This window comes from Podarcis liolepis (assembly GCF_965112155.1).
Source record: "Podarcis liolepis genome assembly, chromosome: 7".
In the NCBI taxonomy this organism is placed as follows: domain Eukaryota; kingdom Metazoa; phylum Chordata; class Lepidosauria; order Squamata; family Lacertidae; genus Podarcis; species Podarcis liolepis.
In genome coordinates this window covers 1,987,969-2,001,805 of record NC_139561.1, presented here as the reverse complement: position 1 = coordinate 2,001,805, position 13,837 = coordinate 1,987,969, and positions in this window count along the sequence as shown.

Below are 13,837 nucleotides of genomic sequence, written 5' to 3'. Positions count from 1 at the left end.
GGGCCTGGCAGGAATTTTTTCCACTTGGCAAATTGGCACCAGCCATTTGGCTTTTTGCCTACCTCATAGCAAATCGTCACAACTTCCTCGGCATTGGCAGTTAGGCATTGGTAAGGGTATTGTTATGCAGATGAGTGGGGGGGGGAGGAAGCGCCATCACCTTCCCCCATATCGAAGGGTAGTCCAGTAGGATTCCGTGGGGCGTTGCCCTGTCCGAAGCCTATGGAGGTGTGGGCCTAAGGCACGCCCCTGAGCGGTGACCCCGGGGGAGCTCCTAGTTGATGTACATCAGCAGGACTCCCCCTACTGGTGGTTAACCCTTGCCGGTCTTCTAGCAATCAGGCTGAAGCCGGTTAGTCGATAGGACCAATGCCTAAGCCAATACCGCTCAATTCCTGTAATCAATAAAGTTGTGGCCTAATTTTGCCCATTAACCTAAAATACTGGTGTCCTGTGTCTTTATTTCCATGGGGGAGGCGGGAACTCGCCACGCAACTCACATATTCCTGGATCTTCTGCAGGAGGGCGGAAAGATCTCGGAGCGCCTTCCTTCGGATCTTCCTATTCTTCATCCTTGTGACCACATCCGCAAGTCTGTCCTTCAGCTGGTCCACGTTGACGCTTTCAGGAGGAAGATCAGCCGGAGAAGCTGTGGTTGGTATGCTGAGGGGAGACAGGAGTAGCACTTTTGTCAAAAGGGTTTATTGCCTCCCATCCTTCAAAGACCCCAACCACCACCACCATAGAAATGGACCGGGTGGTTTTTTTAAAGCAATTGATTATGGGGGAGGGGATTAGCACAGGATTACCTTGGAGGACGATCCTCCCCATCTTCCAGGCAGACTTCCGATATTTGTTCTTCATCAAAATCAGTTACCTGTCCATGAGAAAAGAGAAACAGGAACGTCAGAATGTGAAGAATGGATCAGACCCATTCATGTTTTTGTGTTCATCAGGAAAGCACAGATGAGGTAGGTTGGGAAACAAACTGAAAATCTCTGGCCTCCATTTCCTTAGAGACCTTATTCACCCTTCTATTCATTTAAGCCTTTGGTTAAGAGTTTGGGTGTAATCCTTGACACCTCCCTTTCCACGGAGGCGCAGGTTACAACAGCCAAGGCGACATTTTTCCACCTTTGCCTCATCAAGTAGTTGGTCCCTTACCTTTCCTGCCCCAACCTGGCCACAGTGATCCATGCGACGGTCACCTCCAGGCTTGACTACTGTAATTCGCTCTACGTGGGGCTGCCCTTGAAGCTGTCCCAGAAACTCCAGCGGGTGCAGAATGCTGCAGCGAGGCTCCTCACGGGGTCTCTGCCATGGGAGCATATTCACCCAGTGCTTTTCCAGCTGCACTGGCTCCCGGTGGAGTACAGGGTCAGGTTGAAGGTGCTGGTTTTGACCTTTAAAGCCCTTCACAGCCTAGGACCCTCGTACCTACGGGACCGCCTCTCCTGGTATGCCCCACAGAGGACCTTAAGGTCCATATATAGCAACACCCTAGAGGTCCCGGGGCCTAAGGAAGTTAGATTAGCCTCAACCAGAGCCAGGGCCTTCTCAACACTGGCTCCGGCCTGGTGGAACGCTCTGTCTCATGAGACCAGGGCCCTGCAGGATCTGATTTCTTTCCGCAGGGCCTGTAAGACAGAGTTGTTCCACCTGACCTTTGGCTTAGAATCAGTTTGATTCCCTCCCCCTCTTTCTATTTCCTTTTCCCTCCTGTGGAGAGGCTGCATCCTAATGTTTTAATGTTGTATCTTAATCTTTTAAATTGTATTTTAATCAACTTTTTTATTATTATTGGTTGTTAGCCACCCTGAGCCCGGTCTTGGCTGGGGAGGGTGGGGTATAAATAAATTTTATTATTGAATCTAGTACCAAAAGGGTTTTAGAACTGATTCAAGAATTTGGTCAAGTTGCAGGATTTAAATTGAATAAGTTAAAAACCAAGGTTGTAGAGAAAAATTTAACACCAATGGAGAGAGAGAGGTTTCAGAATGAGACAGGTTTAACAGTGGTTAAGAAAGTTAAATACCTGGGGATTAACATGACAGCAAAAAATGGGAATTTGTTTAAAGACAACTGTGAGAAATGCTGGGCTGAAGTGAAAAAAGATTTAGAAATTTGGTCAAATTTGCAGCTTTCACTGCTGGGTCCCATTGCTGTGGTAAAAATGAATGTATTGCCTAGAATGTTGTTTTTGTTTCAAACATTGCAAATGTGGACCAAATGGACTGTTTCAAGAGGTGGCAGAGAGATATTTCTAGATTTGTCTGGCAGGGCAAGAAGCCTAGAATAAAATTTAAAATATTAACAGATGCAAAGGAAAGAGGTGGATTTGCCCTGCCAGACTTTAAACTTTACTATGAATCAGCAGCCTTTTGCTAGTTGAAAGAATGGCTGCTTCTTGAAAACACTGACATTTTGGATTTAGAAGGTTTTAACAATGTATTTGGATGGCATGCATATCTGTGGTATGATAAGGTCAAAGCACATAAAGCATTTAAAAACCATATTGTCAGGAAAGCATTGTTTAATGTTTGGATAAGATACAAGGACTTATTGGAAAATAAAACCCCAAGGTGGCTGTCACCGATGGAAGCGAAAGCTCAGAAAAAGCTCAATATGGAGGTCAAATGGCCGAAATATTGGGAAATTTTGGAACAAGATGGAGATAGACTGAAATTGCAGAGTTTTGAGAAACTAAAAAACAAAGTGCGAGACTGGCTTCATTATTATCAGATAATGGAGGCATACAATTTGGACAAGAAAATTGGCTTCCAGGTGGAAAAATCAAAATTAGAAACAGAACTGTTAGAACCCAAAACTAAGATTTTGTCAAAAATGTATAACTTGCTGTTGAAATGGAATACACAGGATGAAACGGTGAAATCTGTTATGATTAAATGGGCACAAGATGTTGGACATAACATAATGATGGCTGACTGGGAACAGTTATGGACCACAGGTATGAAGTTTACGGCATGCAATGCCTTAAGAGAGAATATTATGAAAATGATATACAGGTGGTACATGACACCAGTCAAGCTTGCAAAAATCTATCATTTGCCCGATAATAAATGTTGGAAATGTAAGGAAACTGAAGGTACATCCTTTCACCTTTGGTGGACGTGTCCAAGGATTAAGGCTTTCTGGGAGATGATCTATAATGAATTGAAAAAGGTATTTAAATATACCTTCTTGAAGAAACCAGAGGGCTTTCTCCTGGACATAGTCGGCCATTTGGTGCTAAAGAAGGATAGAATTTTCTTTATGTATGCCACAACAGCAGCAAGAATACTTATAGCAAAGTATTGGAAGACACAAGACCTACCCACTCTGGAAGAATGGCAGATGAAGGTGATGGACTACATGGAATTGGCGGAAATGACTGGCAGAATCCGAGACCAGGGAGAAGAGTCGGTGGAAGAAGATTGGAAGAAATTTAAAGACTACTTACAGAAATATTGCAAAATTAATGAATGTTAGAATGATGTTGGAATGAAGCTAGGTGGTTTAAACAGTAATGCTATAAAGGTGTATGTAAAAAAGGATTGATAACAGATGAAAATTTAAAGTTATAGTATATTAAGTTAAAGGATCATGAGAAAACAAAGAGGGAAAGAAATTGCTGACTTAAATAATTGAACTGAAATACAAAAAAGGGAGGTATGAGGAGGTCAGGGAAACAAGGATATGAATGTAAGCTATAGAAAGATTTATTCATTTTCCTTTTCTTCTTTTTAAGTGTCTTTTATTCCTTTTTTCCTGTATTTTGTATTTTGTATTTTCCTTGTATTTTTATTTTTTGTTTTTGTGTAATTCTTTTTTTCTCTGAAATTTTAATATCATTAAAAAAATTTTTATTATTATTATTAGTAAAGGAGCCCCTTTACTACATGGTGGCAGCGGTGGGATGGAACTTCCCTGCAGAAAGGCACTTTGATTTTAAATTGGCATGAAACATTGGGTACTACAGGCGTTTTATTTTTTTGGGATAGAGATAGTCAGGAATCATGGAAGCTGGGGCTTTACAGGATCACACTTTGCGAACTGTGGACGAATGGGGTCCAGGTGGAGAAGACAACCCCTCCCCCAATCTCCAAGTCCCAGAGCGGAATCCGCCTCCTGGTTTTCGGGAGATCCTGAGTCGGAGAGAGAGCTGGTGGACGCCAGCGAAATAAGAACTGTTCAGAAGGGTGGGCAAGAGTCCTGCAACTTGGAGAGAGAGGGGGGCATGCCAGTTAACCACCCCTTGTCACCTCGTGAGGAAGTGGAAGCTGGGATGGCCTCCACACCTCCTAGAGGGAACTATCTTGTTTATGCAGAGCCTAAAGAGATGGAGTTTTCAGAGGGCGATGCGGTTGAGTGGGTGCAAAACCCAGACCAAGGTGGATACCGGTGCCGTGATAAGTTTCCAAAGATGGGCCAGTCCATTCTTATGGGGCCGAGAGTCAGCCGGATGGCTTATGAGTATCAAGATCTGCCGCAGCAGCTGCAAGAAGTGTCTGTGGGAGACGACCATCGAGAAGAACTTACCATATTTTTCGCCCTATAAGATGCACTTTTCCCCCTCCAAAAATGAAGGGGAAATGTGTGTGCGTCCTATGGGGCGAATGCAGGCTTTCGCTGAAGCCTGGAGAGCGAGGGGGGTCGGTGCGCACCGACCCCTCTCACTCTGCAGGCTTCAGGAAGCTATCCGCTAGCCGTGGGAGACCCAGCAGTCCTTGTGAGGCTTCAGGCCCCGCCCCAGGCCAGATGGTAAGTGGCAAGAGCAGGGCCCTCAAGCACTCACTCAGGGGAGTCCTCCTGGGCAGCAGGCAGCAAGCAGCACGCAGTCCTTATGAGGCTTCAGGCCCCGCCCTGGGCCAGGTGGTAAGTGGCAAGAGCAGGGCCCTCAAGCACTCACTCAGGGGAGTTGTCCTGGGCAGCAGGCAGCAAGCAGCACGCAGTCCTTATGAGGCTTCAGGCCCCGCCCCAGGCCAGATGGTAAGTGGCAAGAGCAGGGCCCTCAAGCACTCACTCAGGGGAGTCCTCCTGGGCAGCAGGCAGCAAGCAGCACGCAGTCCTTATGAGGCTTCAGGCCCCGCCCTGGGCCAGGTGGTAAGTGGCAAGAGCAGGGCCCTCAAGCACTCACTCAGGGGAGTTGTCCTGGGCAGCAGGCAGCAAGCAGCACGCAGTCCTTATGAGGCTTCAGGCCCCGCCCCAGGCCAGATGGTAAGTGGCAAGAGCAGGGCCCTCAGCACTCACTCAGGGGAGTCGTCCTGGGCAGCAGGCAGCAAGCAGCACGCAGTCCTATGAGGCTTCAGGCCCCGCCCTGGGCCAGGTGGTAAGTGGCAGGAAGGAGCAGGGCCCTCAGGCACTCACTCAGGAGAGTCTTCCTGGGCAGCAGGCAGCACGCAGTCCTTATGAGGCTTCAGGCCCCGCCCCAGGCCAGATGGTAAGTGGCAGGAAGGAGCAGGGCCCTCAGGCACTCACTCAGGAGAGTCTTCCTGGGCAGCAAGCAGCACGCAGTCCTTATGAGGCTTCAGGCCCCGCCCTGGGCCAGGTGGTAAGTGGCAGGAAGGAGCAGGGCCCTCAGGCACTCACTCAGGAGAGTCTTCCTGGGCAGCAAGCAGCACGCAGTCCTTATGAGGCTTCAGGCCCCGCCCCAGGCCAGATGGTAAGTGGCAAGAGCAGGGCCCTCAAGCACTCACTCAGGGGAGTCGTCCTGGGCAGCAGGCAGCAAGCAGCACGCAGTCCTTATGAGGCTTCAGGCCCCGCCCCAGGCCAGATGGTAAGTGGCAAGAGCAGGGCCCTCAGGCACTCACTCAGGGGAGTCCTCCTGGGCAGCAGGCAGCAAGCAGCACGCAGTCCTTATGAGGCTTCAGGCCCCGCCTATCCGCTAGCCGTGGGAGACCCAGCTCCGGTGCGTCCTATGGGGCGAAAAATACGGTAAGCAGCTGATGCTAATAGAGCAACTTATGCGCCACCTGTCTCCAGAAATTGCGAGTTTGGTTGCTGACCAAAGTCCACGATCTTTAGAGGAGGCTACAGAATTCGCAGAATCTTTCAGACTAAATCATTCTCATCTGGTAAACAGGGGACCGGCTGGTGGGTACAGACCGACAGCCTCAGCTTCTGGCAGGAGGTCCGGCCCTCCCGTTAAAGGAGAAGTGAGTGATTTTGGCTTTAGATTGGGCTTGGGAAACATCAAATCCCTGGGAGCAGAAATCCAGTGTGTACTGGAATGGCTCTTACACCAATTCAAGCCAGCCGCTGAGTTGTTAACACAAGCCCTTGTAAGTTTGTGGCTGACCAGCAGCGTCCTTTTGAAATGCAAACCAATGCCAGTAAAATAGGATTAGGAGAAGCTTTGTTCCAAAGGGACAATGAGAGAAGTTGGCAACCTGTGGTGCACCTGAGCAAAGAATTGTAGCCCCGACAGAAAGACCATCCCACTGCTGAACAAAAAGATCTTTCTGATCTGGAAATAGTGACTCAAAGTTTTGAGAAAGGAGACTGGCCTGTAACTTTAAATCTTACCAGTCTCCCCCCTAAGCGAGTCATTTACTGGCCTGGCCTTAGTACATCCGAGGCCAAGCTAAGTCCTGTGCTTTATCAAGAGAAATACCAAAAGGTGCCTAATTCTTTTAGCGAACACCATGCTAATACTGTGAAAATGTATGTGGAACTTGAATTTTCTTTGTTAACTCCTTTTGGAAGTCGAACACAGGTAGCCTTGGTGCACTTAGACTTCATAGAAGGGTACAAACAGGCTAAAGGTACTTTTGATGTGTTATCCTTGTCTACCCTGTCCAGAACATAGGCTAGGAAGTTTTTTGTTATTTCACAGCTTTTTTACTGTGCCTGTGGTACTGACCCGGGATGAGTTATTTGTGCAACCCCCCTAGTTCTGGGAAGATCAGTTTGAGTGTGCTGCTAGTGATTTTTTCTTTAAAAGGCTGCTTAACCACTCAAGCTGGAAATGTTTGCATCAGTTTGTACATTGTTTTGATGAAATTTAGGGACTTAGCCCTGTAATTTCATCTTAGAGGGGAGGGTGTAGTGAAGCTAAGGATTTCAAACTTTGGTCAAGAAAGTAGCAGAGTATTGTGGGTAATCAAAAAGCCACAAAAGTCATGGGAAACAGGTCTGTTGCTTTAACCCTGCAGACCACAGTCTCCAAATGTGTAAATTGTTATCTTAGGAAGGAAGTTCTCTAGTTTGATTTGGGGTCTTGACACCTGGGGCTCCAGCTATTCACACCCACCTAGTGTTGTTATCAGTCTTTTAATTACCTGGGAATGTGCACCTGTGAAACATCCGAGGAAAGGGGTGAGCCCTTTGATCCAGGTTCTGGGAACTTAATGAGCTCAGCTGTCACAAGTCAAAATTATTAGCCCATAAGCTGGTCATTGGTGAATTTGAATGTAATCAAGAATTGTGATTGGGTCTGGGTTCTGGTTCCACGTGAGATTTGTGAATAAAGAGCCTAAGAACTGCACTCTGCAACCTGCGATTTGCCAACAGCCGTCCTGTGTCTCTTTGTAATGGAGATTCCTGCTGACTTTGTAATGCGGATCTACTGAAGGACTTTGAAACTATCCTATCTCTGTCTTTGTTCTTAGAAGTGAGTATCTTAGTTAGCTATATTAAACAATGTCTTTATTTTATCTGCCTGCAAAATACAAAAGATGTGCCTGCTTTTTAAGCATGTTAACTGTGTTTTTTAAAATATTTTTTTAAAAAGAATCTTTTGTCTTATGTGCAAATCTGAGGTAAAATCTAAGTCCAACGCCTGACTACTTGGTTACGCTATACCTGATGAATTTCTGCCTGCAGGTTTGTGGAAGCAGCTTGCAGAGTGGGGCAACCGGTAACAAAGGAGCAGAGTCTTCTCCCTTGGACTGTGCCTCCGGGTGCCCTGAGACAGAGTGGTGGCAGCATTACCATTTCTGTGGCGTTTGGTTTTGTCAAAAAGTAAATGACTGCCGGCCTCCGTTCCAGAAACCGGACCCAGCTGGAGGGTAAGGGCAGGTGAGGGAGGGGTGAGTGGCCAGAGCCCCTTTACTACAACATTGTTTCTACATTTATTGTTTTGCATTGTTTTAATTGTCTGTTTTAACCATATTTGCACAGCGGTTTCTAATGTTGTGAGTGTCCTCTATTTCAGAAGCTTCTACTCTGCAGCCTCTTATAGTTTTAACGGCGAGTCTTTTCGTTCTTATGCTCTTACAGTTGTTTTAACTGCGTGCCTTTGTTTGTTCTTTAGTTCTTATCTGTTTTAATTATCAGTTTTTATCCATCCATTATCCGTGTTTAATCTTGTATTTTATTCAGATGTTTTTGTTGGCTATTTGCAGTTTAGTAGCGCTGCAGAGAGCTTGCTGGGGAGACCATGCATTAAAAAGGAACTCAAAAATAACTCAAACAAGGTTTTAATAACAAAAGCAAAAACTCCTTATACGCTAAACACATCAACAACAACCAGACCCAACCACCAACCCATCCCCCCCCCCGGGTAATGGGAGAGCTAGGTGCTGCTCCTTAGATACTAGACCCAATTGCTGACACAGCTTGATTAACACAACTCAGCAGCACCTGCTATGTTTCACAGCTGTAAGACTGGGCCTCGTTACTTGCCCTGGCCCTTAAAGACATACACAACTTGGGAAGCAACAATGAACCTTCACATTTTAAAGTGACCATTCAACAGTTTTATCCTATGCCTGTTTCTTTGTCCTCATTTGCTCTAACAATTATCGGTTTAAAAAAAAAAAATCCTCACTGCTACTTTATTTATATGCTCTTTCTTTTTTTTATCCTGGTCTGTGACCATAATAAAGTTCATACAAGTAGGTCCCAGGGTTAGGTCCCCTGGCCATGGCAACCTAGACTTACCTCCAGGAGTCTCCAGGAGTCTCCCACAGCTAGCGGAGACCTTGCCGGCACCCAGAAGCTTGGGGCGCGCTGAGCACCGCACGCCCCAAGCTTCGGGCTTAGCACAGTGCACCTGGGGGGGAAATAAAATTTTTCCCCCTTTATTCCCCCCCCCCCAAAAAAACTAGGTGTGTCCTATGGGGCGAAAAATACGGTAAGCAGCTGATGCTAATAGAGCAACTTATGCGCCACCTGTCTCCAGAAATTGCGAGTTTGGTTGCTGACCAAAGTCCACGATATTTATAGGAGGCCACAGAATTCGCAGAATCTTTTAGACTAAATCATTCTCATCTGGTAAACAGGGGACCGGCTGGTGGGTACAGACCAACAGCCTCAGCTTCTGGCGGGAGGTCCGGCCTTCCCGTTAAAGATCAAAGCAGGGGTCCCCCTACTCCTGCAAAAGACTCATCTACAGCAGGTGGGGAACACTGTGCTTTTATTGTAAGAAACCAGGGCATATAAAAGCAGTTTGCCCCCAATTAAGTGAAAAGAAGCCTCCAGTTTTGACTTCGACTCCTGCGGTGCACATGATCCAGCAACCGGAGGAAGATTGGGAAGCGGAACAGCAAAAATCAGGAACTTGGGAAAGCCCGGTCCCGGAGGGGAAGGGTGGGGCAGCTCCTGACGCTATAGCTTTCAAACCAGCTGTAGCCACTTCAAGTGCAGTTATTGTGGGACCTGTGAGTACTGGTGCTGGTCCAAGTGTGCCTCATGTGAAGTGGGCTAATTCAAAGTTTACAGCCCCCATTGAGATCAACGGAATTGCTGTGAACTCTTTCCGAGACACTGGGTCTGACATTACCAGTGTGCCCAGAGATTTGGTTTTGCCCATACAGATGCAGGCTAAACCCTTAAAGATTAGCCCCTATGGTGTGAATGAGATTTTTCAACCTACTGCCATTGTTCCAGTATCGTATAAGGGGTACTATGGAAACCACCTAACTATAGTACATGATCCTGAAGTGTGCAAAAGTCCTGTCCTGGTGGGGAACGATTTGGGATTTAAGGTTTACCAAGAAGAACTTGCGGTCCTCGTTGACGCTTTCAGGAGGAAGATCAGCCGGAGAAGCTGTGGTTGGTATGCTGAGGGGAGACAGGAGTAGCACTTTTATTAAAAGGGTTTATTGCCTCCCATCCTTCAAAGACCCCAACCACCACCACCATAGAAATGGACCGGGTGGTTTTTTTAAAGCAATTGATTATGGGGGAGGGGATTAGCACAGGATTACCTTGGAGGACGATCCTCCCCATCTTCCAGGCGGACTTCCGATATTTGTTCTTCATCAAAATCAGTTACCTGTCCATGAGAAAAGAGAAACAGGAACGTCAGAATGTGAAGAATGGATCAGACCCATTCATGTTTTTGTGTTCATCAGGAAAGCACAGACGAGGTAGGTTGGGAAACAAACTGAAAATCTCTGGCCTCCATTTCCTTAGAGACCTTATTCACCCTTCTATTCATTTAAGCCTTTGGTTAAGAGTTTGGGTGTAATCCTTGACACCTCCCTTTCCACGGAGGCGCAGGTTACAACAGCCAAGGCGACATTTTTCCACCTTTGCCTCATCAAGCAGTTGGTCCCTTACCTTTCCTGCCCCAACCTGGCCACAGTGATCCATGCGACGGTCACCTCCAGGCTTGACTACTGTAATTCGCTCTACGTGGGGCTGCCCTTGAAGCTGTCCCAGAAACTCCAGCGGGTGCAGAATGCTGCAGCGAGGCTCCTCACGGGGTCTCTGCCATGGGAGCATATTCACCCAGTGCTTTTCCAGCTGCACTGGCTCCCGGTGGAGTACAGGGTCAGATTTAAGGTGCTGGTTTTGACCTTTAAAGCCCTTCACAGCCTAGGACCCTCGTACCTACGGGACCGCCTCTCCCCATATGCCCCCGGAGGACCTTAAGGTCCATATATAGCAACACCCTAGAGGTCCCGGGGCCTAAGGAAGTTAGATTAGCCTCAACCAGAGCCAGGGCCTTCTCAACACTGGCTCCGGCCTGGTGGAATGCTCTGTCTCATGAGACCAGGACCCTGCAGGATCTGATTTCTTTCCGCAGGGCCTGTAAGACAGAGTTGTTCCACCTGACCTTTGGCTTAGAATCAGTTTGATTCCCTCCCCCTCTTTCTATTTCCTTTTCCCTCCTGTGGAGAGGCTGCATCCTAATGTTTTAATGTTGTATCTTAATCTTTTAAATTGTATTTTAATCAACTTTTTTATTATTATTGGTTGTTAGCCACCCTGAGCCCGGTCTTGGCTGGGGAGGGTGGGGTATAAATAAATTTTATTATTGAATCTAGTACCAAAAGGGTTTTAGAACTGATTCAAGAATTTGGTCAAGTTGCAGGATTTAAATTGAATAAGTTAAAAACCAAGGTTGTAGAGAAAAATTTAACACCAATGGAGAGAGAGAGGTTTCAGAATGAGACAGGTTTAACAGTGGTTAAGAAAGTTAAATACCTGGGGATTAACATGACAGCAAAAAATGGGAATTTGTTTAAAGACAACTGTGAGAAATGCTGGGCTGAAGTGAAAAAAGATTTAGAAATTTGGTCAAATTTGAAGCTTTCACTGCTGGGTCGTATTGCTGTGGTAAAAATGAATGTATTGCCTAGAATGTTGTTTTTGTTTCAAACATTGCAAATGTGGACCAAATGGACTGTTTCAAGAGGTGGCAGAGAGATATTTCTAGATTTGTCTGGCAGGGCAAGAAGCCTAGAATAAAATTTAAAATATTAACAGATGCAAAGGAAAGAGGTGGATTTGCCCTGCCAGACTTTAAACTTTACTATGAATCAGCAGCCTTTTGCTAGTTGAAAGAATGGCTGCTTCTTGAAAACACTGACATTTTGGATTTAGAAGGTTTTAACAATGTATTTGGATGGCATGCATATCTGTGGTATGATAAGGTCAAAGCACATAAAGCATTTAAAAACCATATTGTCAGGAAAGCATTGTTTAATGTTTGGATAAGATACAAGGACTTATTGGAAAATAAAACCCCAAGGTGGCTGTCACCGATGGAAGCGAAAGCTCAGAAAAAGCTCAATATGGAGGTCAAATGGCCGAAATATTGGGAAATTTTGGAACAAGATGGAGATAGACTGAAATTGCAGAGTTTTGAGAAACTAAAAAACAAAGTGCGAGACTGGCTTCATTATTATCAGATAATGGAGGCATACAATTTGGACAAGAAAATTGGCTTCCAGGTGGAAAAATCAAAATTAGAAACAGAACTGTTAGAACCCAAAACTAAGATTTTGTCAAAAATGTATAACTTGCTGTTGAAATGGAATACACAGGATGAAACGGTGAAATCTGTTATGATTAAATGGGCACAAGATGTTGGACATAACATAATGATGGCTGACTGGGAACAGTTATGGACCACAGGTATGAAGTTTACGGCATGCAATGCCTTAAGAGAGAATATTATGAAAATGATATACAGGTGGTACATGACACCAGTCAAGCTTGCAAAAATCTATCATTTGCCCGATAATAAATGTTGGAAATGTAAGGAAACTGAAGGTACATCCTTTCACCTTTGGTGGACGTGTCCAAGGATTAAGGCTTTCTGGGAGATGATCTATAATGAATTGAAAAAGGTATTTAAATATACCTTCTTGAAGAAACCAGAGGGCTTTCTCCTGGACATAGTCGGCCATTTGGTGCTAAAGAAGGATAGAATTTTCTTTATGTATGCCACAACAGCAGCAAGAATACTTATAGCAAAGTATTGGAAGACACAAGACCTACCCACTCTGGAAGAATGGCAGATGAAGGTGATGGACTACATGGAATTGGCGGAAATGACTGGCAGAATCCGAGACCAGGGAGAAGAGTCGGTGGAAGAAGATTGGAAGAAATTTAAAGACTACTTACAGAAATATTGCAAAATTAATGAATGTTAGAATGATGTTGGAATGAAGCTAGGTGGTTTAAACAGTAATGCTATAAAGGTGTATGTAAAAAAGGATTGATAACAGATGAAAATTTAAAGTTATAGTATATTAAGTTAAAGGATCATGAGAAAACAAAGAGGGAAAGAAATTGCTGACTTAAATAATTGAACTGAAATACAAAAAAGGGAGGTATGAGGAGGTCAGGGAAACAAGGATATGAATGTAAGCTATAGAAAGATTTATTCATTTTCCTTTTCTTCTTTTTAAGTGTCCTTTATTCCTTTTTTCCTGTATTTTGTATTTTCCTTGTATTTTTATTTTTTGTTTTTGTGTAATTCTTTTTTTCTCTGAAATTTTAATATCATTAAAAAAAATTTTATTATTATTATTAGTAAAGGAGCCCCTTTACTACATGGTGGCAGCGGTGGGATGGAACTTCCCTGCAGAAAGGCACTCTGATTTTAAATTGGCACGAAACATTGGGTACTACAGGCGTTTTATTTTTTTGGGATAGAGATAGTCAGGAATCATGGAAGCTGGGGCTTTACAGGAATACACTTTGCGAACTGTGGACGAATGGGGTCCAGGTGGAGAAGACAACCCCTCCCCCAATCTCCAAGTCCCAGAGCGGAATCCGCCTCCTGGTTTTCGGGAGATCCTGAGTCGGAGAGAGAGCTGGTGGACGCCAGCGAAATAAGAACTGTTCAGAAGGGTGGGCAAGAGTCCTGCAACTTGGAGAGAGAGGGGGGCATGCCAGTTAACCACCCCTTGTCACCTCGTGAGGAAGTGGAAGCTGGGATGGCCTCCACACCTCCTAGAGGGAACTATCTTGTTTATGCAGAGCCTAAAGAGATGGAGTTTTCAGAGGGCGATGCGGTTGAGTGGGTGCAAAACCCAGACCAAGGTGGATACCGGTGCCGTGATAAGTTTCCAAAGATGGGCCAGTCCATTCTTATGGGGCCGAGAGTCAGCCGGATGGCTTATGAGTATCAAGATCTGCCGCAGCAGCTGCAAGA